At 42.1% G+C, this 27,410-nt stretch overlaps 1 protein-coding gene, 3 non-coding genes and 4 pseudogenes across 4 annotated transcripts in view; all 8 read right to left on the reverse strand.

The window, feature by feature from the left end:
* The window catches only part of LOC138407078 (uncharacterized), a 119,199-nt gene that overhangs the window by 48,206 nt on the left and 43,583 nt on the right, over nucleotides 1-27,410 (reverse strand). The window lies entirely within an intron of this gene.
* Nucleotides 1,051-6,673, reverse strand: LOC138407118 (uncharacterized; annotated as a pseudogene).
* On the reverse strand, nucleotides 3,336-3,407 carry trnad-guc (transfer RNA aspartic acid (anticodon GUC)). Its single transcript has one exon. It is a non-coding gene; the product is annotated as a tRNA-Asp (tRNA).
* Nucleotides 10,624-11,788, reverse strand: LOC138407119 (uncharacterized; annotated as a pseudogene).
* trnad-guc (transfer RNA aspartic acid (anticodon GUC)) lies at nucleotides 12,288-12,359 on the reverse strand. The gene has a single exon. It is a non-coding gene; the product is annotated as a tRNA-Asp (tRNA).
* LOC138407120 (uncharacterized) lies at nucleotides 18,377-21,294 on the reverse strand (annotated as a pseudogene).
* trnad-guc (transfer RNA aspartic acid (anticodon GUC)) lies at nucleotides 20,662-20,733 on the reverse strand. Its single transcript has one exon. It is a non-coding gene; the product is annotated as a tRNA-Asp (tRNA).
* LOC138407121 (uncharacterized) lies at nucleotides 23,935-26,788 on the reverse strand (annotated as a pseudogene).

Genomic DNA, 27,410 nt, shown 5'->3' on the forward strand with positions numbered 1-27,410 from the left:
AGACTTCTGTTGAGCTGAATATAGCTGTATAGTTTTTTCTTTTACTTATATTTTTTACTTACTTTAACATTATTGCATGACCAGAAACACCAGTTTTCTACTTGTCATATTAACCAGCACTGTGTATGTAGACACTTGATCTTTTGTGCATAGTTTGGACTGTTTTGTTGCACAGATGTACTTAGTGCTCTGTTGTTAAAAATCGTTTGGATGTAAATAAGTCAATGCTTCCGTCTAGTCTTCTGTATGAAAGTAAATAGATTGTAAACATGAAAAGGTTCATATGTTATTGGGTTATTATGTTAATTGTTCTGCATGGTTATATGTCTATAGATCATAGGTTCTTTAGACTTCTGTTGAGCTGAATATAGCTGTATAGTTTTTTCTTTCTTTTTTTTTTCTTTTACTTAATTTTTTTACTTACTTTAACATTATTGCATGACCAGAAACACCAGTTTTCTACTTGTCATATTAACCAGCACTGTATCTATCACTGTATACTCCCCCTCCCTATGTATGTACTGTGTCATTGTCATATCTAATTGTTGTCTTAAATTATCTATATTATTTCTAAAACTTTACTTACAGCCCAATTATTTCATTTGTCATATATACATTATTTCACATGTTCATAAATAAAACTGGAACTTTCTTTGAAATATTGCACACTGCCTTTTTGTCCTGCTTAAATAAAAACAATATAGTGGTCATAGTAGTCATGAGTCATAAGAATTAATTGTTAATCTCCACGTATTTTCAATGCTTTTTACTCAGAAATATCACGTTCAATAACAGCGCGATCGGGATGCGAACCCCGTCTTTTGGGGAATCGGAAATAAATAAATAAATGAACGGACCCAGAGAGAATGCTTCGATCCTATTGGCTTGCTGGACTGGTCCAGTATTCTCGACTGGCCCCCGCGCGGCAGCCGTTGATTGTTTAGCTAAACGGCCCTGAACACTTTCCCATTCATTGTCTATGGTAGGACTAAACTACTATGGACGTAATGCTCCTCGTGGCCACTGAACATGTTGGGGCTGTTTTTAGCTTCATCTCCAGTTCTCTTCCTCGATTTCTCTTTTAACTTCAAGGACTGACTGAAGAAGAAGCATCAGGAGTATTGATCTCAACAACAACTTTGTGTGTCTGTTTTCACCAACAAAGGTAAGCGATTCCGCTGTCCTGACATTGTTCGGGAGTTTGTTCATCCACTGAGGTGCCAAAACAGAGAAGAGTCGCAACTTCGCTGAGCGGGCTTTGTTTGCTCTCAGCGATGGGGGTACCAGTCGGCCAGCTGATGAACGAAGTGCTCTCGCTGGGGCATGTGGTCTGACCAGTGTTTGGAGGTAGATGGGTGCAGTTCCATTGACCGCCTTGAAGGCCAGCACCATCATCTTGAATCAGATGCAAGCCCCAACAGGAAGCCAGTGGAGGTCACGGAGGAGGGGGTCACATGGGAGAGTTTGGGAGAGGCTGGGAGCACAGCCAAGAGGGAGTTGCAATAGTCCAGGTGGGAGATGACCAGCACTTGGACCAGGAGTTGTGTTGTGTCTTTTGTGAGGAAAGACCGGATCCTGCAGATATTGTAGAGGGCAAACCTGCAGGATCGGGCCACATCAGTGATGTTGGGGGTGCAGGACAGTCCATTGTCGAGGATTACGCCCAGGTTCCTTGCCGTCGACGAAAGTGATACCGTGACATCCTCGACAGTGACTGACAGGTCCATATGAGGGCAGTCTTTCCCCGGGATGAAGAGCAGTTCAGTTTTCTAAGGTTGAGTTTGAGGTGATGCGCAGCTGTCCAAGCGGAGATGTCTGCCAGACATTCCGAGATGCACGTCACAACGTGAGTGCTGGAGGAGTATGTGGGAAAAGAGAGGAACAGTTGGGTGTCGTCGGCATAACAGTGGTAAGAGAATCCATGCGATGTGATTGCAGAGCCTAGTGATCTAGTGTATAGTGAAAACAGAAGTGGTCCTAATACTGAGCTTTGAGGGACACCAGTTTCCAGAAGGCAGGGATTGGACAAGGTGCCGTTTCATGTGACCTGAAAGGTGCGATTTGTCAGGTATGATGTGAACCAGGTCAGAGCAGAGTCAGCAATGCCAAGTTCAGCCAGAGTGGAGAGGAGGATTTGGTAGTTGACTTTGTCAAACGCAGAGGATAAGCCGAGGAGAATGAGGACTGACGAGATGGACGAGGCTCTGGCGGCACAGAACGACTCAGTCGCCGTGAGGAGGGCCGTCTCAGTGGAGTGACCAGTCCTAAAGCCTGACTGATTAGGGTCAAGGAGGTCATTTTCTGAAAGATAGGAGGACAGTTGGTTGTAGACTGTACGTTCCAGTGTTTTAGAGAGGAATGAAAGAAGAGATACAGGTCTGGAGTTTTGGATGTCAGCTGTGTCGTGAGAGATGTCTTGGAGAAGGGAGGAGGGAATCGGGTCAAGGGAACAGGTAGTGGCACGGTTAGACGTCACTAGCGTGAGAACATCTTCAGAGGAGAGAGGGCTGAAGCAGGTAAGGCCATCAGAGGTGAGGTTTGGGGGAGGTGCTTTCTGGATGGGCATAGGAGTAAATGAGGAGCTGATGTCTTTTACTTTCTTGGTAAAGTAAGTTGGAAAGTCATCAGCAGTGAGGAAGGAAGGAGGGGGAGGAGTAGGAGGGGTGAGAAGAGAAGAGAAGAGAATAAGGAAAATAGTTTCCTGGGGTTGGAGGCAGAGGAATTGATTGTTGACAGGTAGAAGGCAGATTTAGCTGCTGATACTGTTGAGGTGAAGTCAGAGAGGAGGTGGTGGTAATGGGCAAGGTCATCAGGATGATGTGATTTTCTCCATTTTCTTTCTGCTGCTCGTAGCACCGATCTATTGGTTCGCAGAGATTCAGACAGCCAGGGAGGGGGGAGATGATCCTGCCGGTAGGGAGGTGAGAGGACAGAGAGCATCTAAAGAGGACACCTCTTTAGATGCTCTCTGTCCTCGAGAGGAGGGAGGATAGCAGAGTGGAGGAGGATTCCTCAGTAGATATTAGTGAAAATTGGTCTGTAGATGGTAGTTAGGAAAGAACAGTAGAGGCGAGAGCAGAGGGAGAGAGGGATTTCAGATTGCGGCGGGTGTTGACCGTGTGAGGTCTGGGGGCGAGGGAGGTGGTGAATTTTAAGGGGAGAGAGAAAGTGACAGTGTGGTGGTCAGACACAGTGATTGGGGTAACAGAGAGTGCCGAGGTACTACAGGACCTTGTGAAGACAAGATCGAGTTGATTCCCAGACCGGTGGGTCAATGAATTCAGAGGAGCGCAGCTTCTCTGGGGGGATGTTGAAGAGTGTCAAGAAGATTGCTTCTCCCCGTCGGGGAATCGAACCCCGGTCTTCCGCGTGACAGGCGGAGATACTGTCCACTATACTAACGAGGATTGGTGCAATAACCACATCGACAGGACGGTGGCGCTGTTCTCTTAAGGATAAGTCATTGTGTGTTGTGGCCTTGTACAGTGATCTGGAATTTGAAAAGTAATTTCCACTGAGGCCTAACATTGATAAGTTTGTGTTCCCTGTATTTATCTTTTTAATTTCCAACAGCCCCATCAATGAACAACAACGCAACTTTGTTGTATCGTTGCAAGAAAAAAATCATTACAATTTTCAAAAATTTCCTTCAGCAATATTGTCAGTGTTTCGTATCCAGTTGCTTCCTTGATGCAGAGTAAACTCCCTGCTCTTTCATCTCTCTCTGCAAATATGACATTTTGAAAATGATGTGTTAATAAAATATGAATAAAGTAGTGTTTTGACTACATATGGTCTTTTGAATGCTCACTCTCTTCCTTCAGTGATGATGCGAGGGTTCCGTATCCTTTTTTTCTTTGATGAACAGTCTTTCCTGCTCTTTCCAAGATGTGTCTCCTCTGAAGCAGCAGCAACTGCACCATCTGCTGGCGGCAAAGAGAATCATCACCCTAATCCACAGTTTTGCTACTTTGTGACCATTGACACTCTGGAGTTCCTTCAACTGTTTTATTGTGCAGGGAAAATAAACTGAAGGTGTAATTTTGTCTCCTCTGAAGCAGCAGCAACAGCGCCCTCTGCAAAGAAAAGTCTAAAAAGCTTACAGCACCTGGTATTCCCAGGCGGTCTCCCATCCAAGTACTAACCAGGCCCGACCCTGCTTAGCTTCCGAGATCGGACGAGATCGGGCGTGTTTTTTTTTTCTCTTTTATTATAAAATAAATCAGTTTTTATGTACAAGAAAACTTGAATTCCAATGTAACATCACAAAAAATAAATAAAATCAAATGCAAACAATCACCATCAGCTTTTACCAATTCGGCCCTCCTGCCAAGTATTATGCAAAACTATACATCAGTTTTCCTTTGTGATTGACAGAAATGAAACTGCATCCCTTAACAAAGTGTTGAAATTCTTCCTTATCATACTTAAAAATTAAACTTATGTCTTTTTTCAACCCCGATACAAAGTAGGCCCAGACAGATATTATTCTTTGTTCAAAATGTGCTAGATTCCTTCTTAGCCATATAGCATATCTAGCGTGACTTAGTACATGGTTTATCATATTTATGTTTATTTTCTCTTTCTTTTCCCATACTCCAAAGAAAACAATTTTTTTCCAGTCCTTTCCCTCAAAGTACTGCTTCCCCCAGTTCTTTTGCAAGAAATCCTTTAACTTCGTGAAAAAGATCTTCAGCTTGTCACACTCATAATACAAATGCATTAATGTCTCCGGAACAGTTTTGCATATATCGCATTCCCTTCTTACATTCTTATTTATTTGGTGTATCACCACATTTGTGTACAGTCTGTTGTGTCGTAATTTAAAGTCATGATCCTGACATTCTATACTATTCTTGCTTACATTCCACTGCTTCCATATTTGATTTCCTTCCATACCTGGGAACACCTTTTCCCAAACCTTTTCCGATGCAGGTTCCTTAAATTCATTTTGGATCAGCGCTTTGTAGTAGTCTTTTACCTTTGAATCACTTAGTGGCCTTTTCTCACCATTATTTTCCATATATAACTCGGGGAACGTTATTTTCCTTTCTATAACCACGTTATTTTCTATTTGCCTCACCCAATCTATTGGTATGCTTCCTTTTATTTTGTCATACATATTTACAGTAGTTGTTTCATTCATTTCATCGTCATACTCCTTAACTGCGTCTATTATAGCCTGGTCCCTTAGAAACCCAGGTATGAATTCATATAGGCAATCTTTTATTTGCGTTAGTCCGGAATAAAATAATTTTTTATCCCATAGCATGTTATTGTTCATTTTTATCAATGGGTTACACCATATTGGTTGATTTATTACCTGACTGTATTTTGTGCAGTCATATTTAATGTTTATTCTGTATTTCCCCCATGCCTCAAACACCTCTTTATAATATCTAGGCACTTTCTCATATATGGAGCTTTTCATTATCATTATTAGACCGTTTTCTTCACATCTTCCATTTTTATATAAATATTCCCTAAAAACATTTTTCCATCCATAATCAATCCTATCGTACAGATACTTTTTAACAGTTTTTATTCGTATTGCTTTTTTCTTAATATTCAAATCCACCAGTTTCAATCCTCCTTCTTCATATTTCCCTATCAGTGTCTTTTGTGCTATTCTTGCCAGTTTCCCATCCCAAATGTAATTTGTAATTGTGCTGTTTAGCTCTTTATGCACCCACTCTGGCATGTCTATCACCGTCAAGGCATAGACAATCTTGGATAGTATTAATGCATTTACCACTAAAACCTTCCCCTTTAATTTTAATCTCCTCGGCTTCCACGCATTTAATGTGTTTTTCACTTTATTTATTACCCCATTCCATGTCTCATCTCTCGCCTCCTTTTCTTTCCCTCCCATATTTATCCCCAATATTTTCATATAATCCTTTGAAATTCTAAAAGGTATGTTACAATCACTTTGGCTTATATTTCCGACGTACATTATTTCAGTTTTGTCTATATTTACTTTAGCCCCTGCTGCTCTCCCATATACTTCCATTTTTCCCATTATCCTTTTCACGCTATTCATATTTTTTACCATACAAGTGGTGTCATCAGCATATTGCTGTATTTTGCTTTCACCTCCATTTGGCAATTTTATCCCCTCTATTTTCTTATCCTTCTTTATCATTTCCGCGAGACTTTCTGCAGTTAAGCTGTAAAGTACTGCCGATAGCGGGCACCCTTGCCTCACAGATCTCTCCAATGGAAAAGGATCCGTTATAGCTCCATTTATTTTTATCCTACTCTTTGCATTTTTGTACAATAATTTAATCCAGTTGATTATTCTTTGCCCAAAACCAAATTTTTCTAATGTGCAAAATAAAAAACTATGCTCAACCCTATCGAAAGCTTTATCAAGGTCCATACTTAAAATAATTCCACCATCCTTCCCCATGCATTCAATTGTGTCCCTTATTGTGCAAATAATGTCCGATATGTCCCTCCCTGGTATCCCGTACGCCTGTGTTGGTGCTATGATTGTTGGTGCTGCTGTTTTTATTCTGTTTACTAATACTTTTGCTAAAATCTTGTAATCTGTGTTTAGTACAGTTAGCGGCCTATAGTTTTCCAGTTTTCTTTTGCTTCCCTTATTTTTATATATGATCGTTATTAGTCCTGTTGCCAGCGACTCTGGTACCTCCTGCTCCTTCTCCATCTCTGCATAAATTATGCTTAAAATTGGGAGCAGCTCGTCGATAAATGTTTTATAAAATTCACTTGTAAGGCCATCTGTTCCCGGACTTTTATTGGTATTTAATGACATTATTGATTCTTTTATTTCTATGACTTTGATGTTGTCATCACACATACTTTTCTCATCATTTGTTATCGTTTTCTTAATATTACCTAATACTGTAATTCTATCTTCCTCCTTTGCAATTCCTTTTTTGTATAGATTTTTATAAAATGTCCCAACATTTCCAATAATGTCTACAAAATCATTTACTATCTCTCCATTTTCATTTTCTAACTCTTCAATATATACCCTCTCCTGTTTCCTTTTTTCTAATCCCAAAAAATATCCTGTGCATCTCTCCCCCTTCATCGCATATTTCTCCCTACTCCTTGTTATTGCCCCCATACATTTATTCTGTTCATAAACTTCCAGTTTGGATTTCACCTTTATGTATTGTTCTATGCTATGTTTTGGATCCTTATCAATTCTTTCTGCCTCTTCTGCCAGCTCATCCTTCAACCATTTTATTTTCTCTCTTTCTTTAAAAGCCCGGACCTTTGCATATCTAATACTTATTGTCCTTATCTTTTGCTTCAGTCTTTCCCACCATAATCCCTTGCTTCTACATATGTCTATGTTATTTTTTCCATTCTCTATGCAGGCCACTATTTTCCTTCTATATCCCTCTTCCTCTAGGAGAGTATTGTTTAGGCACCACACTCCTCCTCCCCTTCTCTCTATCCCAGTACCAACCTCTATTGACAGGATTGCATGGTCACTGAATGATGTGAATTCATACACCATATTTTTTATAAATTTAACCATTGTCTGATGTGCTATACATAAGTCTATCCTGCTTTGTTTTAGTTCCCCCATTACTATTTGCCTTCTTGAGTATTCTCTCCTGTTTGGGTTTTCGTTCCTCCATACATCAATTAATTGTTTTTCCTCCAATGTTTTCAGAAAAATCTTTCTTGAAGTATCATTTTTTAATTGCTTCCCTCTTGCCACATCCAACCTTGTACTTTTTAAATTAAAATCTCCCACTATTATACAGTTTCCCACACACCATTTTCCTAAATCCAAGAAAAAAACCTTCCTGTCTGCTTCTATATTTGGTGCATATATATTAATTATTCGGTACTCTATCTTTTTGTATTTAAATTCTATGATTATGGCTCTTCCTTCTTTTCCTTTGTAGATTTCTTTGAGGTTTTCTACAGCATTATTTCTTATCAGGATTGCTACCCCACATGATTTATCCGTACCATGGTTTGTATACATAATGTCTTTCCATTTTGTTTTTATATCTTCCATGATCTGGTCTGTCCAGTTCGTTTCTTGCAGACATAATATGTCATTATTTCTACATTTATTTAATAGTTTTTCAAATTTGCTTTGATTTCTTAGCCCATTTGTGTTGAATGAAATCAAGCTTAACATTAAACATATAATTATGGTTTCATTCCCAACCTTCATTTTGTCCTTCTTTCCTCCTTCTTCCTCCTTTTCTCCTCAGCTCGGAGCACAGCTTTCCTTTTCTTTGTGGTCCCCTCCGCCTTTCGTTCCTTCTGCGGTCTGGTTACACTCTCTTCCTCTGAAATATCCTCGATAACCATGAAGTCCATCGCAGTTTCCCTCTCGTCTCGATTTCCTTCTCCATGCTGCTTTACTCCAATGCCGCCGGTTCCGTCTGCTGGAGTCTTTTCACGGGGAGCCTTCTCTCCACTCGATTCCTCTCCGGACCGGCTCTCCTCCTGCCCTGTAGTTTCCACCACGTCTCCTGCTGCGACGTCCCTCCGGGTTTGCCGTTCTTGGTTCTGCACCTTGGACTCCGGCCCGCTCTCTGGGACGCCCCCTGGGTCTCCCTCCGTCTGCATGTCGTCATCGTCGCTTTCCTCTGTCTCCTCCTTCTCGCTGTCAGTGCTGTTGCCCTCCTCCTCCACATCGACATCTTCTCTCTCCGCTGCTTTTGGCACACACTCCCTTGCATAGTGTCCCTGTTCTTTACATCTGTGACATCTGAATTCTGGGCATTCTCTGAAGATGTGACCCGGTTGTATACATAGTCTGCATACTTTCGCCTGTCTGTCATGGATCACGCGAAAATATTCTCCCCCCACTAGTGTTTCAAACTTGGTTGAGTAGGGTAACGATTTCACTGTTTCAGTGAACCGGACCTTCAAGAACCTGGTTCCATCGGCTACGTCCGTTCCTGGCCACATTCTTCTTTTGATTGGCGAGATTGCCTTAACTCCCCATTCTGCAAGTTTTAAAAGAATGACACGATCCACAATGTACGTCGGCAAGTTTAGAAATGATACCACTAGTTCGTCATTTCTAATTTCTTTTGCAATAATCGTGCTCTTCTTTATCCTAATCCCATCTAACAGTTTATCCTTCCCTTCAACATTGTCCATTGTTATTTCATATTTCTTGGGCGTGGTAAAACGGCATCCATTCACCACCCCGCACGTTTTTTTAACTTCACTCAAGAGTTCCATCATAGTCACCATCTCATCTCCAATGATCTCTACCGCCAAGGTAAGCGCCCTCTCAAATTTCTTTTCTGTGCTTGGAAGAGGCTCCGAGGTACTTTTACTGCTGTCCGTGATCCTTCTCGTGGTCGTTTCCTTTCCAATGTCGGCATTCTTTGTCGGTTGCTGCATCTTGCCGTTGTCAATGATCCTGCAGGTGGTCGTGGTCTTTCCCTGGTCAGTATTCTTAGGCGATCTCTGCTCCATGCCGTTTTCCATATTCTTTGTCGTTGTGCTTGCCGGTCCGCTGTCAGCTGCCATGAGATCTGTCCTACTCCTCTCTACTCGCTCTCTCCTCTCTTTGACGACACTCATTCAAAACACACACTCCCTCAAAAAAAGAGATGTTCCCCCGAACAGCAAGCTGCTGGGGGAATAAAATCAAACACAAAAAGTAAAAAACACTCTCACTCACTTTCAATCTAGCCCAAAAACAAAAAACAAAAGAATTCCTCCTGCTCTCTCCACCTGCTCTCTCTGCTCCTTCACTGCCTGGTTGCACACCTGAACTCAATCAGATGTGATCAGTTGTGTTCAGGGTGGTATGGCCATAAGCGATAGACTCCAGCCACAATAGCTCCTTTATACATGTGAATCATCACCATCCTCAATTGTTCTGTTGCTTTGCGACCATGGAATCTTGAGGTGTGGGGGGGCGGGGGTTAAATTGTTCTGAAAAACAAGCTCAAGGTGCAATTTTGTCGTATCGTTGCAAGAAAAATATCATTACAATTTTCAAAAATTTCCTTCAGCAATATTGTCAGTGTTTCATATCCAGTTGTTTCCTTGATGCAGAGTAAACTCCCTGCTCTTTCATCTCTCTCTGCAAATATGACATTTTGAAAATGATATGTTAATAAAATATGAATAAAGTAGTGTTTTCACTACATATGGTCTTTTGAATGCTCACTCTCTTCCTTCAGTGATGATGCGAGGGTTCCGTATCCTTTTTTTCTTTGATGAACAGTCTTTCCTGCTCTTTCCCAGCAAAGTGGGAGGACTGTCAAAAGTCTGCGTGAAAATACATGTCATAAACGGCAATTCCAGAACTTTACAACAGAGTCTATTTTATTGTTTTTTGTTTGTTTTATTTATTTAGGATATTTAAACGTTCTTGAAATTACAATTACAATGGTAAAATAAGAAAGATCCATTTATTACCTCTGTTTGTTTATTGGTTTATTTGTTTGCCAGATTACTAAAAAAATGAATTATCCTTTTTCTACCAAACTTGATGAAGGGGAATTGAACCCTGGTCTCCCGCGCGGCAGCCGTGGTTAGTTTAGCTAAACAGCCCTGAAAACTTTCCCATTCATTGTCTATGGTAGGACTAAACTACTATGGACGTAATGCTCCTCGTGGCCACTGAACATGTTGGGGCTGTTTTTAGCTTCATCTCCAGTTCTCTTCCTCGATTTCTCTTTTAACTTCAAGGACTGACTGAAGAAGAAGCATCAGGAGTATTGATCTGAACAACAACTTTATGTGTCTGTTTTCACCAACAAAGGTAAGCGATTCCGCTGTCCTGACATTGTTCGGGAGTTTGTTCATCCACTGAGGTGCCAAAACAGAGAAGAGTCGCAACTTCGCTGAGCGGGCTTTGTTTGCTCTCAGCGATGGGGGTACCAGTCGGCCAGCTGATGAACGAAGTGCTCTCGCTGGGGCATGTTGTCTGACCAGTGTTTGGAGGTAGATGGGTGCAGTTCCATTGACGGCCTTGAAGGCCAGCACCATCATCTTGAATCAGATGCAGGCCCCAACAGGAAGCCAGTGGAGGTCACGGAGGAGGGGGTCACATGGGAGAATTTGGGAGAGGCTGGGAGTACAGCCAAGAGGGAGTTGCAATAGTCCAGGTGGGAGATGACCAGCACTTGGACCAGGAGTTGTGTTGTGTCTTTTGTGAGGAAAGACCGGATCCTGCAGATATTTTAGAGGGCAAACCTGCAGGATCGGGCCACATCAGCTATGTTGGGGGTGCAGGACAGTCCATTGTCGAGGATTACACCCAGGTTCCTTGCCGTCGACGAAAGTGATACCGTGACATCCTCGACAGTGACTGACAGGTCCATATGAGGGCAGTCTTTCCCCGGGATGAAGAGCAGTTCAGTTCTCTAAGGTTGAGTTTGAGGTGATGCACAGCTGTCCAAGCGGAGATGTCTGCCAGACATTCCGAGATGCACGTCACAACGTGAGTGCTGGAGGAGTATGTGGGAAAAGAGAGGAACAGTTGGGTGTCGTCAGCATAACAGTGGTAAGAGAATCCATGCGATGTGATTGCAGAGCCTAGTGATCTAGTGTATAGTGAAAACAGAAGTGGTCCTAATACTGAGCTTTGAGGGACACCAGTTTCCAGAAGGCAGGGATTGAACAAGGTGCTGTTTCATGTGACCTGAAAGGTGCGATTTGTCAGGTATGATGTGAACCAGGTCAGAGCAGAGTCAGCAATGCCAAGTTCAGCCAGAGTGGAGAGGAGGATTTGGTGGTTGACTTTGTCAAACGCAGAGGATAAGCCGAGGAGAATGAGGACTGACGAGATGGACGAGGCTCTTTTCTCCATTTTCTCTCTGCTGCTCGTAGCACCGATCTATTGGTTCGCAGAGATTCAGACAGCCAGGGAGGGGGGAGATGATCCTGCCGGTAGGGAGGTGAGAGGACAGAGAGCATCTAAAGAGGACACCTCTTTAGATGCTCTCTGTCCTCGAGAGGGAGGATAGCAGAGTGGAGGAGGGTTCCTCAGTAGATATTAGTGAAAATTGGTCTGTAGATGGTAGTTAGGAAAGAACAGTAGAGGGGAGAGCAGAGGGAGAGAGGGATTTCAGATTGCGGCGGGTGTTGACCGTGTGAGGTCTGGGGGCGAGGGAGGTGGTGAATTTTAAGGGGAGAGAGAAAGTGACAGTGTGGTGGTCAGACACAGTGAGTGGGGTAACAGAGAGTGCTGAGGTACTACAGGACCTTGTGAAGACAAGATCGAGTTGATTCCCGGACCGGTGGGTCAATGAATTCAGAGGAGCGCAGCTTCTCTGGGGGGATGTTGAAGAGTGTCAAGAAGAATGCTTCTCCCCGTCGGGGAATCGAACCCCGGTCTTCCGCGTGACAGGCGGAGATACTGTCCACTATACTAACGAGGATTGGTGCAATAACCACATCAACAGGACGGTGGCGCTGTTCTCTTAAGGATAAGTCATTGTGTGTTGTGGCCTTGTACAGTGATCTGGAATTTGAAAAGTAATTTCCACTGAGGCCTAACATTGATAAGTTTGTGTTCCCTGTATTTATCTTTTTAATTTCCAACAGCCCCATCAATGAACAACAACATGAGCCACATCTCAATGAGAGATCTTTAGAACACTCCTCCAGAGAAACCTTGTGTGGAGCCGGGCCTGGAGGAGCTGAGGAGGCTGCAGGTGGACAAACACTTCCAGAGCAGCAACACGTCAGAGGAATGGCAGATGATGTAATTCGTATACGGCGTGATTCACATCAGGACGACAAGAAGAGAGTTTTAATCACTGTGGGTGTACCAGGAGCTCACACACTGGATTCTGAGACTAGCTACTGCTTGATTTACTGTGTCTGAGTGATAGAACAGGATTTTCTGTATTTTTATAAACTTTTTAGTAAGTTTGGACTAAAACTTTGGAGAAGAAAATGGAAAAGGTTTTTCAGTCCACCTCAGTGACTGTGTCCATGCTGTGTTTCACTTACATTATTATTATATGATCAACTCGCTGATTTATACAAACAGTGTGAGAACCAGTAAACAGAAACGTGTAAATCACTCTACCATCTCTCTCCAAATTTGCATGTCTTTGAGCCCTTTGTGTGTGTGGGGGATTGTGGGTTAAACTGCGTGTATAAACAAATGAAAATGAGTGTAAAAAGAATTCCCCCTTGAGGGATCCATAAAGTTTCAATTATTAATTATTAAATCTCTTTTTAAAAAGTCAAACAAAAACCTGAGCCGTGACTTGAACCTTGAAATAAACTTAAAGTTATTGTGTGTTTTGCTCTTTAAATGAAATTAAGCATTTTCTCTTGTTTAAATTTCAAATCAAAATGTTTACTACAGCCTGTTTACACTAATTTATTAACTGGCTTGATGCTACTGTTGTTGATGATTATCATTAAAAACTAAATTGATCTATGTTGGATTATATCCACTGGATGGCATCATTGGTCAACTGGTGCGTGCATGAAGTAGAAAGTAATGCTGCCGGTATCCACCTCTCAAGGGTAGGCTTTGCTCCAGATTGGGAGCCTATAATAACTGTTGTCAACCATGAATGTTGTCAAAGTGGTTCCTCGATAACAACAATTTCCTCACACGCAGTTTTGAATCTCTCTTCTGAAATCTCAAAGGACTCCTAGTAGCAAATTCTTTGCAAATAGATTTGGCTCCTCTCAGAAAACGGCTTATGGGACTCTGGTTGGGTTGGTTATGGTGTATTTACCAGTGTCAGGCCCTGGGGATTCACTGTTCGTCAGTTTCTGTAGTGTAGTGGTTATCACCTTTGCTTAACACGTGAAAGGTCCTCAGCGTGAAACTGGAAAAATAAAATGAAACAAAAAAAGGTCTATTGCATTAGCCGGGAATCGAACCCGGGCCCGCCGGCCTTCGAGAAAAGTTTAGCTAAACCGACCTAAACGCCTTTTAACATGCATTTCAATGATAGTGCTGAACCACAGTGTGGATGTAATATTCTTTTGGCCACTCTTCCGGCTGTGGCGCTGTTCCGACTTTTTCTATAGACTCTCGGTCCTCCGATATTTTTTTTTTTTCCTTCAGGCAAACCTCTAACGGCAGACGGTCATAAAAGCGTGCATATTCACTGTCTATTGTTGATGTCATTACGTGTTCTTACAGGGGCTGTGCATCATTCAAACATTCAAGTCATTTTCATTCGTCAAAGGTAAGACACGTTGTTTTATTTTCATAAAAGTTAGCCTGCTTTCTGATAACATTAGTTCGCTGCTGCTGCTAATTCGCTTGGTTGATGCGATAGAACTGCCCGGAATTAAGTTTGGGGTAATTATGGACTAAATAATGAATGAACATCATGCTATTTGTTGAGATTGTGTGTGGCTTTTAGGTTGTTGCTTAATATTATATATTCGTCAGCGCGGTATTGACAGTAATGTCGTGTCAGCAGTTGCTTAGCACCACTCGCAGGGTAACGCAGAAGATTTGTGGTGAAATAACACGTCAAAGTATGAATGGACATGATCGTTTTATATAGTTATATGCATAGTTTTCATGACGTGACGTTAAATAGTCTTGTCAGTCCGTTTATATCAATCTTTTGTTGATAAGTTAACTATAGCCTACCTCAGCATTGCTCACTTGCTAAGAGACTGACGCTACAAACGTCTGTTGAAATTACATGATAACATGATTGTATTTCATATTTTTGTGTATCTGGTTTTGATGTCGTGATGTTAACTCATCTTTACACCATGGATCTGTTACTCCTAAGATGTCTGACTAGTTAGGCTACATATTGCATCAACTAAAACAGCTGTACTACTAAGGGATTGATACCATCTCTTTTTTTAAAATACAAATGTGATATTAATATGTTCAAATTCATTTGGCAGAACTAGTAGTGCCAGAGTAGACTTTCAGACAAGCAGTAGAGGTCTGCCTACTGTATTAATCAAGTGTAATAAGACTTTGATCTAGGCATTCACTTCTCCTACCCCCCCTCTCTCTCACACACACATAACTGCTCTCCAACTCCTGCTGCAAAGACCGTCCCACCCCCCTGTTGTTTTCGCGCCCACACACACACACACTGTGAGTAGATAAGGATCAGAGAGGTGTGATAAACTATTGTCTTGACCCTATGAACTATTTCACTGCAAGCCCCCCCACACACACACGCACACACTGTACTTCCTCCCAGACTCAGAGGTGTGAGAAACTATTGCCTTTACCCTCTGAACTATTTGACTGAAGTTCATAGAAGATAACCCAAACTTATGTTTTTACTTTATGGTAGGTCAAGATGCAGAGGGCGGTGTTCTTCCCAGGTAAGCTCAGTGTTGTGTTCCGCAAGGGACCAGGTGGATTTCTCTTACAGGAACCCTCTGCAGAAGCCAGACGGATCAAGGATGACCCCACTCGTCAGGACAGGTCTGCCCTGAGAGAGGACCTCGTGCGGCAGAATGCCCTGGCTGCGGTTCGTCAGAGAGGGGGTGATGCCTCAGACAGGACGGAGGTGCTAGGAGACTACATCCTGCATTTTGACAAGTATAAAGGGAAGGCTTTCAGGTGGCTTTTGGAGAATGATGTTGGCTCTACATGTTACCTTGTCAAGGATATGCGTAAGGAGGAGGCTGCAGGTCGTTTCAGGCCCGAGGGGCATAGCAAGGATAGTCTACTGTCCTTTGTGAATTATGCTCTGAGTTTTGCAGAGATCCAGTCTCTCCTCGCCTACGAGGCCAGGGGAGAGGGTGTGGTGACAGCCACATCAGAGGACGACCAGCTGGTTGGCTTTGGCGACAGGGCCAAGAGCACCTGGAAGGAGGAAGAGACAAGACCCACAACCAGACCCACAACCACACCCACAACCAACAGTCCGCCTCTGCAGATTCTGCCGCTTGGAACTGAAACAGGGACCAAACAGCCCTCACATTCACACGGGCTTCCCTGGAGTGGCAGGGAAATACATTCAAGGATATGTGTTCCTCCCAACCGCAATAAGACTCTACAACTCATCTCCCTCTGTCAGAGCCACCATCACAGAACTGCACTAACATACCTGTCACCTTTGCACCATGTACCCTGCACTACACTACGTGTGTTAATTTAAACCACTTTAATATTACAGACCTTTTTATAGAATAATATTGTCTTTTGCACATCCAGTCCACGTATTCTTACACTGCCAGTATATTGTATAGTCAAGTACTGATATTTATACCCTATTATATATTATATATCATATCATATTATATCATACTCTGCATATTCTCTGTATATTCTTCGGATTTACAAGTCTATATACACATATTTATACATGTGTACATGCTATTATTATATTATTATTATCACTACTACTACTACTATTATTATTATTATATATACTATTGCTGCCATTATTACTATATACTGCTATTATATTGGTATAATTACTGTCTATATAAATATATATTATGTTATATTGTATACTATATATATATATATATTAATATATACTGTACTAATATTCTTATATACTGTCTAACAATAACATTACCATCATATCATTATTACTATTATCATCATATTGCCACTGCACTACTTGTCTGCCTATTCATCTTGTGTTTCTGTTTTTGTTCTTTTTACCTAAATGTTTTGTTTTGTTTTGTTCTATTGCATTGTGTTTTGTTGTGTTCCAATACACAAGCTGCTATGACACCTTAATTTCCCTCCGGGGATGAATAAAGTACTCTATCTATCTATCTATCTATCTTATTGCCCATCAAAGGTGTACTCTTTGTACAGAGATAAGGGCATGGCCAAGGAGATGAGCTGGCCCGAGTTTCAGCAGTCTCCTTTCTATGAGGCTGAGAGACAAAGAACTGTGGAAGAAAGGAAGAAATGATTTCCCTGTATACCCATTGTTTAGACCCATTTTATTTGATTTTATTTCATTATTTTATTTCATTATTGTTTATTTAATTATTGTTCTTAATGTTTCTTATTTGACTTGTGTATATGTCTCTAGACGTACAGGTTCTTTGTCTGTGTATATGTAAATAGACTACAAATTAATAGTTGTAAAACAAAGTGTACATATATTGTTTTTCTTTTCTTTTTTTCTTTTATTTATGTGTGAATGCGTGAAAATGTACACACCAGAAACTAGTTTGGTTTGTTTGTTGTGTTCTTTTTTTTAAAATTTCTTTCTTTATTTTACAAATGTCTGAATGTATGAATGTGTGAAAGGTATATATGCCAGTATGTAGAAACTTGATCTTTTGTAAGTCAATGCTTCCGTCTAGTCTTCTGTATGAAAGTAAATAGATTGTAAACATGAAAAGGTTCATATGTTATTAGGTTATTATGTTAATTGTTCTGCATGGTTATATGTCTATAGATCATAGGTTCTTTAGACTTCTGTTGAGCTGAATATAGCTGTATAGTTTTTTCTTTTACTTATATTTTTTACTTACTTTAACATTATTGCATGACCAGAAACACCAGTTTTCTACTTGTCATATTAACCAGCACTGTGTATGTAGACACTTGATCTTTTGTGCATAGTTTGGACTGTTTTGTTGCACAGATGTACTTAGTGCTCTGTTGTTAAAAATCGTTTGGATGTAAATAAGTCAATGCTTCCGTCTAGTCTTCTGTATGAAAGTAAATAGATTGTAAACATGAAAAGGTTCATATGTTATTGGGTTATTATGTTAATTGTTCTGCATGGTTATATGTCTATAGATCATAGGTTCTTTAGACTTCTGTTGAGCTGAATATAGCTGTATAGTTTTTTCTTTCTTTTTTTTTTCTTTTACTTAATTTTTTTACTTACTTTAACATTATTGCATGACCAGAAACACCAGTTTTCTACTTGTCATATTAACCAGCACTGTATCTATCACTGTATACTCCCCCTCCCTATGTATGTACTGTGTCATTGTCATATCTAATTGTTGTCTTAAATTATCTATATTATTTCTAAAACTTTACTTACAGCCCAATTATTTCATTTGTCATATATACATTATTTCACATGTTCATAAATAAAACTGGAACTTTCTTTGAAATATTGCACACTGCCTTTTTGTCCTGCTTAAATAAAAACAATATAGTGGTCATAGTAGTCATGAGTCATAAGAATTAATTGTTAATCTCCACGTATTTTCAATGCTTTTTACTCAGAAATATCACGTTCAATAACAGCGCGATCGGGATGCGAACCCCGTCTTTTGGGGAATCGGAAATAAATAAATAAATGAACGGACCCAGAGAGAATGCTTCGATCCTATTGGCTTGCTGGACTGGTCCAGTATTCTCGACTGGCCCCCGCGCGGCAGCCGTTGATTGTTTAGCTAAACGGCCCTGAACACTTTCCCATTCATTGTCTATGGTAGGACTAAACTACTATGGACGTAATGCTCCTCGTGGCCACTGAACATGTTGGGGCTGTTTTTAGCTTCATCTCCAGTTCTCTTCCTCGATTTCTCTTTTAACTTCAAGGACTGACTGAAGAAGAAGCATCAGGAGTATTGATCTCAACAACAACTTTGTGTGTCTGTTTTCACCAACAAAGGTAAGCGATTCCGCTGTCCTGACATTGTTCGGGAGTTTGTTCATCCACTGAGGTGCCAAAACAGAGAAGAGTCGCAACTTCGCTGAGCGGGCTTTGTTTGCTCTCAGCGATGGGGGTACCAGTCGGCCAGCTGATGAACGAAGTGCTCTCGCTGGGGCATGTGGTCTGACCAGTGTTTGGAGGTAGATGGGTGCAGTTCCATTGACCGCCTTGAAGGCCAGCACCATCATCTTGAATCAGATGCAAGCCCCAACAGGAAGCCAGTGGAGGTCACGGAGGAGGGGGTCACATGGGAGAGTTTGGGAGAGGCTGGGAGCACAGCCAAGAGGGAGTTGCAATAGTCCAGGTGGGAGATGACCAGCACTTGGACCAGGAGTTGTGTTGTGTCTTTTGTGAGGAAAGACCGGATCCTGCAGATATTGTAGAGGGCAAACCTGCAGGATCGGGCCACATCAGTGATGTTGGGGGTGCAGGACAGTCCATTGTCGAGGATTACGCCCAGGTTCCTTGCCGTCGACGAAAGTGATACCGTGACATCCTCGACAGTGACTGACAGGTCCATATGAGGGCAGTCTTTCCCCGGGATGAAGAGCAGTTCAGTTTTCTAAGGTTGAGTTTGAGGTGATGCGCAGCTGTCCAAGCGGAGATGTCTGCCAGACATTCCGAGATGCACGTCACAACGTGAGTGCTGGAGGAGTATGTGGGAAAAGAGAGGAACAGTTGGGTGTCGTCGGCATAACAGTGGTAAGAGAATCCATGCGATGTGATTGCAGAGCCTAGTGATCTAGTGTATAGTGAAAACAGAAGTGGTCCTAATACTGAGCTTTGAGGGACACCAGTTTCCAGAAGGCAGGGATTGGACAAGGTGCCGTTTCATGTGACCTGAAAGGTGCGATTTGTCAGGTATGATGTGAACCAGGTCAGAGCAGAGTCAGCAATGCCAAGTTCAGCCAGAGTGGAGAGGAGGATTTGGTAGTTGACTTTGTCAAACGCAGAGGATAAGCCGAGGAGAATGAGGACTGACGAGATGGACGAGGCTCTGGCGGCACAGAACGACTCAGTCGCCGTGAGGAGGGCCGTCTCAGTGGAGTGACCAGTCCTAAAGCCTGACTGATTAGGGTCAAGGAGGTCATTTTCTGAAAGATAGGAGGACAGTTGGTTGTAGACTGTACGTTCCAGTGTTTTAGAGAGGAATGAAAGAAGAGATACAGGTCTGGAGTTTTGGATGTCAGCTGTGTCGTGAGAGATGTCTTGGAGAAGGGAGGAGGGAATCGGGTCAAGGGAACAGGTAGTGGCACGGTTAGACGTCACTAGCGTGAGAACATCTTCAGAGGAGAGAGGGCTGAAGCAGGTAAGGCCATCAGAGGTGAGGTTTGGGGGAGGTGCTTTCTGGATGGGCATAGGAGTAAATGAGGAGCTGATGTCTTTTACTTTCTTGGTAAAGTAAGTTGGAAAGTCATCAGCAGTGAGGAAGGAAGGAGGGGGAGGAGTAGGAGGGGTGAGAAGAGAAGAGAAGAGAATAAGGAAAATAGTTTCCTGGGGTTGGAGGCAGAGGAATTGATTGTTGACAGGTAGAAGGCAGATTTAGCTGCTGATACTGTTGAGGTGAAGTCAGAGAGGAGGTGGTGGTAATGGGCAAGGTCATCAGGATGATGTGATTTTCTCCATTTTCTTTCTGCTGCTCGTAGCACCGATCTATTGGTTCGCAGAGATTCAGACAGCCAGGGAGGGGGGAGATGATCCTGCCGGTAGGGAGGTGAGAGGACAGAGAGCATCTAAAGAGGACACCTCTTTAGATGCTCTCTGTCCTCGAGAGGAGGGAGGATAGCAGAGTGGAGGAGGATTCCTCAGTAGATATTAGTGAAAATTGGTCTGTAGATGGTAGTTAGGAAAGAACAGTAGAGGCGAGAGCAGAGGGAGAGAGGGATTTCAGATTGCGGCGGGTGTTGACCGTGTGAGGTCTGGGGGCGAGGGAGGTGGTGAATTTTAAGGGGAGAGAGAAAGTGACAGTGTGGTGGTCAGACACAGTGATTGGGGTAACAGAGAGTGCCGAGGTACTACAGGACCTTGTGAAGACAAGATCGAGTTGATTCCCAGACCGGTGGGTCAATGAATTCAGAGGAGCGCAGCTTCTCTGGGGGGATGTTGAAGAGTGTCAAGAAGATTGCTTCTCCCCGTCGGGGAATCGAACCCCGGTCTTCCGCGTGACAGGCGGAGATACTGTCCACTATACTAACGAGGATTGGTGCAATAACCACATCAACAGGACGGTGGCGCTGTTCTCTTAAGCATAAGTCATTGTGTGTTGTGGCCTTGTACAGTGATCTGGAATTTGAAAAGTAATTTCCACTGAGGCCTAACATTGATAAGTTTGTGTTCCCTGTATTTATCTTTTTAATTTCCAACAGCCCCATCAATGAACAACAACATGAGCCACATCTCAATGAGAGATCTTTAGAACACTCCTCCAGAGAAACCTTGTGTGGAGCCGGGCCTGGAGGAGCTGAGGAGGCTGCAGGTGGACAAACACTTCCAGAGCAGCAACACGTCAGAGGAATGGCAGATGATGTAATTCGTATACGGCGTGATTCACATCAGGACGACAAGAAGAGAGTTTTAATCACTGTGGGTGTACCATGAGCTCACACACTGGATTCTGAGACTAGCTACTGCTTGATTTACTGTGTCTGAGTGATAGAACAGGATTTTCTGTATTTTTATAAACTTTTTAGTAAGTGTGGACTAAAACTTTGGAGAAGAAAATGGAAAAGGTTTTTCAGTCCACCTCAGTGACTGTGTCCATGCTGTGTTTCACTTACATTATTATTATATGATCAACTCGCTGATTTATACAAACAGTGTGAGAACCAGTAAACAGAAACGTGTAAATCACTCTACCATCTCTCTCCAAATTTGCATGTCTTTGAGCCCTTTGTGTGTGTGGGGGATTGTGGGTTAAACTGCGTGTATAAACAAATGAAAATGAGTGTAAAAAGAATTCCCCCTTGAGGGATCCATAAAGTTTCAATTATTAATTATTAAATCTCTTTTTAAAAAGTCAAACAAAAACCTGAGCCGTGACTTGAACCTTGAAATAAACTTAAAGTTATTGTGTGTTTTGCTCTTTAAATGAAATTAAGCATTTTCTCTTGTTTAAATTTCAAATCAAAATGTTTACTACAGCCTGTTTACACTAATTTATTAACTGGCTTGATGCTACTGTTGTTGATGATTATCATTAAAAACTAAATTGATCTATGTTGGATTATATCCACTGGATGGCATCATTGGTCAACTGGTGCGTGCATGAAGTAGAAAGTAATGCTGCCGGTATCCACCTCTCAAGGGTAGGCTTTGCTCCAGATTGGGAGCCTATAATAACTGTTGTCAACCATGAATGTTGTCAAAGTGGTTCCTCGATAACAACAATTTCCTCACACGCAGTTTTGAATCTCTCTTCTGAAATTTCAAAGGACTCCTAGTAGCAAATTCTTTGCAAATAGATTTGGCTCCTCTCAGAAAACGGCTTATGGGACTCTGGTTGGGTTGGTTATGGTGTATTTACCAGTGTCAGGCCCTGGGGATTCACTGTTCGTCAGTTTCTGTAGCCGCGCGGCCTTCGAGAAAAGTTTAGCTAAACCGACCTAAACGCCTTTTAACATGCATTTCAATGATAGTGCTGAACCACAGTGTGGATGTAATATTCTTTTGGCCACTCTTCCGGCTGTGGCGCTGTTCCGACTTTTTCTATAGACTCTCGGTCCTCCGATTTTTTTTTTTTTTCCTTCAGGCAAACCTCTAACGGCAGACGGTCATAAAAGCGTGCATATTCACTGTCTATTGTTGATGTCATTACGTGTTCTTACAGGGGCTGTGGATCATTCAAACATTCAAGTCATTTTCATTCGTCAAAGGTAAGACACGTTGTTTTATTTTCATAAAAGTTAGCCTGCTTTCTGATAACATTAGTTCGCTGCTGCTGCTAATTCGCTTGGTTGATGCGATAGAACTGCCCGGAATTAAGTTTGGGGTAATTATGGACTAAATAATGAATGAACATCATGCTATTTGTTGAGATTGTGTGTGGCTTTTAGGTTGTTGCTTAATATTATATATTCGTCAGCGCGGTATTGACAGTAATGTCGTGTCAGCAGTTGCCTAGCACCACTCGCAGGGTAACGCAGAAGATTTGTGGTGAAATAACACGTCAAAGTATGAATGGACATGATCGTTTTATATAGTTATATGCATAATTTTCATGACGTGACGTTAAATAGTCTTGTCAGTCCGTTTATATCAATCTTTTGTTGATAAGTTAACTATAGCCTACCTCAGCATTGCTCACTTGCTAAGAGACTGACGCTACAAACGTGTGTTGAAATTACGTGATAACATGATTGTATTTCATATTTTTGTGTATCTGGTTTTGATGTCGTGATGTTAACTCATCTTTACACCATGGATCTGTTACTCCTAAGATGTCTGACTAGTTAGGCTACATATTGCATCAACTAAAACAGCTGTACTACTAAGGGATTGATACCATCTCTTTTTTTAAAATACAAATGTGATATTAATATGTTCAAATTCATTTGGCAGAACTAGTAGTGCCAGAGTAGACTTTCAGACAAGCAGTAGAGGTCTGCCTACTGTATTAATCAAGTGTAATAAGACTTTGATCTAGGCATTCACTTCTCCTACCCCCCCCTCTCTCTCACACACACATAACTGCTCTCCAACTCCTGCTGCAAAGACCGTCCCACCCCCCCTGTTGTTTTCGCGCCCACACACACACACACACACTGTGAGTAGATAAGGATCAGAGAGGTGTGATAAACTATTGTCTTGACCCTATGAACTATTTCACTGCAAGCCCCCACACACACACACGCACACACTGTACTTCCTCCCAGACTCAGAGGTGTGAGAAACTATTGTCTTTACCCTCTGAACTATTTGACTGAAGTTCATAGAAGATAACCCAAACTTATGTTTTTACTTTATGGTAGGTCAAGATGCAGAGGGCGGTGTTCTTCCCAGGTAAGCTCAGTGTTGTGTTCCGCAAGGGACCAGGTGGATTTCTCTTACAGGAACCCTCTGCAGAAGCCAGACGGATCAAGGATGACCCCACTCGTCAGGACAGGTCTGCCCTGAGAGAGGACCTCGTGCGGCAGAATGCCCTGGCTGCAGTTCGTCAGAGAGGGGGTGATGCCTCAGACAGGACGGAGGTGCTAGGAGACTACATCCTGCAGTTTGGCATGTATAAAGGGAAGGCTTTCAGGTGGCTTTTGGAGAATGATGTTGGCTATACATGTTACCTTGTCAAGGATATGCGTAAGGAGGAGGCTGCAGGTTGTTTCAGGCCCGAGGGGCATAGCAAGGATAGTCTACTGTCCTTTGTGAATTATGCTCTGAGTTTTGCAGAGATCCAGTCTCTCCTTGCCTACGAGGCCAGGGGAGAGGGTGTGGTGACAGCCACATCAGAGGACGACCAGCTGGTTGGCTTTGGCGACAGGGCCAAGAGCACCTGGAAGGAGGAAGAGACAAGACCCACAACCAGGCCCACAACCACAACCACACCCACAACCAACAGTCCGCCTCTGCAGATTCTGCCGCTTGGAACTGAAACAGGGACCAAACAGCCCTCACATTCACACGGGCTTCCCTGGAGTGGCAGGGAAATACATTTATTGCCCATCAAAGGTGTACTCTTTGTACAGAGATAAGGGCATGGCCAAGGAGATGAGCTGGCCCGAGTTTCAGCAGTCTCCTTTCTATGAGGCTGAGAGACAAAGAACTGTGGAAGAAAGGAAGAAATGATTTCCCTGTATACCCATTGTTTGTACCCATTTTATTTCAGTATTTTATTTCATTATTGTTTATTTAATTATTGTTCTTAATGTTTCTTATTTGACTTGTGTATATGTCTCTAGACGTACAGGTTCTTTGTCTGTGTATATGTAAATAGACTACAAATTAATAGTTGTAAAACAAAGTGTACATATATTGTTTTTCTTTTCTTTTTTTCTTTTATTTATGTGTGAATGCATGAAAATGTACACACCAGAAACTAGTTTGGTTTGTTTGTTGTGTTCTTTTTTTTTTATTTAATTTATTTATTTTACAAATGTCTGAATGTATGAATGTGTGAAAGGTATATATGCCAGTATGTAGACACTTGATCTTTTGTGCATAGTTTGGACTGTTTTGTTGTACAGATGTACTTAGTGCTCTGTTGTTAACAATCGTTTGGATGTAAATAAGTCAATGCTTCCGTCTAGTCTTCTGTATGAAAGTAAATAGATTGTAAACATGAAAAGGTTCATATGTTATTGGGTTATTATGTTAATTGTCCTGCATGGTTATATGTCTATAGATCATAGATTCTTTAGACTTCTGTTGAGCTGAATATAGCTGTATAGTTTTTTCTTTCTTTTTTTTTTCTTTTACTTAATTTTTTTACTTACTTTAACATTATTGCATGACCAGAAACACCAGTTTTCTACTTGTCATATTAACCAGCACTGTATCTATCACTGTATACTCCCCCTCCCTATGTATGTACTGTGTCATTGTCATATCTAATTGTTGTCTTAAATTATCTATATTATTTCTAAAACTTTACTTACAGTCCAATTATTTCATTTGTCATATATACATTATTTCACATGTTCATAAATAAAACTGGAACTTTCTTTGAAATATTGCACACTGCCTTTTTGTCCTGCTTAAATAAAAACAATATAGTAGTCATAGTAGTCATGAGTCATAAGAATTAATTGTTAATCTCCACGTATTTTCAATGCTTTTTACTCAGAAATATCACGTTCAATAACACCGCGATCGGGATGCGAACCCCGTCTTTTGGGGAATCGGAAATAAATAAATAAATGAACGGACCCAGAGAGAATGCTTCGATCCTATTGGCTTGCTGGACTGGTCCAGTATTCTCGACTGGCCCCCGCGCGGCAGCCGTGGTTAGTTTAGCTAAACGGCCCTGAACACTTTCCCATTCATTGTCTATGGTAGTACTAAACTACTAAGGACGTAATGCTCCTCGTGGCCACTGAACATGTTGGGGCTGTTTTTAGCTTCATCTCCAGTTCTCTTCCTCGATTTCTCTTTTAACTTCAAGGACTGACTGAAGAAGAAGCATCAGGAGTATTGATCTCAACAACAACTTTGTGTGTCTGTTTTCACCAACAAAGGTAAGCGATTCCGCTGTCCTGACATTGTTCGGGAGTTTGTTCATCCACTGAGGTGCCAAAACAGAGAAGAGTCGCAACTTCGCTGAGCGGGCTTTGTTTGCTCTCAGTGATGGGGGTACCAGTCGGCCAGCTGATGAACGAAGTGCTCTCGCTGGGGCATGTGGTCTGACCAGTGTTTGGAGGTAGATGGGTGCAGTTCCATTGACGGCCTTGAAGGCCAGCACCATCATCTTGAATCGGATGCAGGCCCCAACAGGAAGCCAGTGGAGGTCACGGAGGAGGGGGTCACATGGGAGAATTTGGGAGAGGCTGGGAGTACAGCCAAGAGGGAGTTGCAATAGTCCAGGTGGGAGATGACCAGCACTTGGACCAGGAGTTGTGTTGTGTCTTTTGTGAGGAAAGACCGGATCCTGCAGATATTGTAGAGGGCAAACCTGCAGGATCAGGCCACATCAGTGATGTTGGGGGTGTAGGACAGTCCATTGTCGGGGATTACGCCCAGGTTCCTTGCCGTCGACGAAAGTGATACCGTGACATCCTCGACAGTGACTGACAGGTCCATATGAGGGCAGTCTTTCCCCGGGATGAAGAGGAGTTGAGTTTTACTAAGGTTGAGTTTGAGGTGATGCACAGCTGTCCAAGCGGAGATGTCTGCCAGACATTCCGAGATGCACGTCACAACGTGAGTGCTGGACGAGGATGTAGGAAAAGAGAGGAACAGTTGGGTGTCGTCAGCATAACAGTGGTAAGAGAATCCATGCGATGTGATTGCAGAGCCTAGTGATCTAGTGTATAGTGAAAACAGAAGTGTCCCATTTCCAGATTTTGGCGTTAGAGTATGTTTATTTAATTTCAACTATGTAGCCTAAATGGTCTCCAGTTTTCTGAAGTTAATGTTGAGAATGTTATTGATGTTATGGTCTATTTATTTACATCTTTGTCATAGTTAATTAAAGGATTACAGTTGTTAAACCCTTTCAATTCATCGTACTGTTGCTTTTTTCCATGATGATTTCTTTTCTCTGAGGTGATGGCTGAGGTGAAGGCCCAGCTGTAGTGCTCACGGTTCGCCACTGCCAATTGGGACATGATGCTGCAACTTATCACCTAACTAATATTATTTCCAATAATGTGACGGACCATCCAGAAATGAATAAGCAGTTGGTCACACATAGCACATTATATTTTAATTTTGGCTGATGTGTTACTTTTTTAATCCATTTAAAACAACCGGTTTATAACCAGTTTTCATAGTCAATGTTCAAATGCTTACCTTATGAGTGAATAAGCAACATGGACAACTCATGATGCCAGATACTACAGAGAAAGCCTCACTTATATGATACATCAGAAAAAGGGGTTTAGAATGGTTGGTTTATTTATCCATTCAATATCTATTTTGCTAAACCTTCAAGGTTGCCATTCCCAGTTGACATTAGAGGCAGGGTACATCCTGAACAGTTTTCCAGCAGGGTAACAAACAATAAGTGTCTCCAATTAACCTCTACTCTCCATGTCTCCCACACAGACATGAGGAGGACATGTTGCCTCCACACAGACTGGCCAAGGCCAAACTGGGATTAGAACTGGGAACCTTCGTGCTGTCACAGTGCTAACTGCTGCTTGACCGTGCTGCCCGCTGAGTTACATATGTAAAGACAAATATATTGCTGTTCTTCTGAATTTGATAAGAGATTGTAGAAATGCTCCG

The sequence above is a fragment of the Paralichthys olivaceus genome, chromosome 24, assembly GCF_024713975.1.
Source record: "Paralichthys olivaceus isolate ysfri-2021 chromosome 24, ASM2471397v2, whole genome shotgun sequence".
NCBI classification, from domain to species: Eukaryota; Metazoa; Chordata; class Actinopteri; order Pleuronectiformes; family Paralichthyidae; genus Paralichthys; species Paralichthys olivaceus.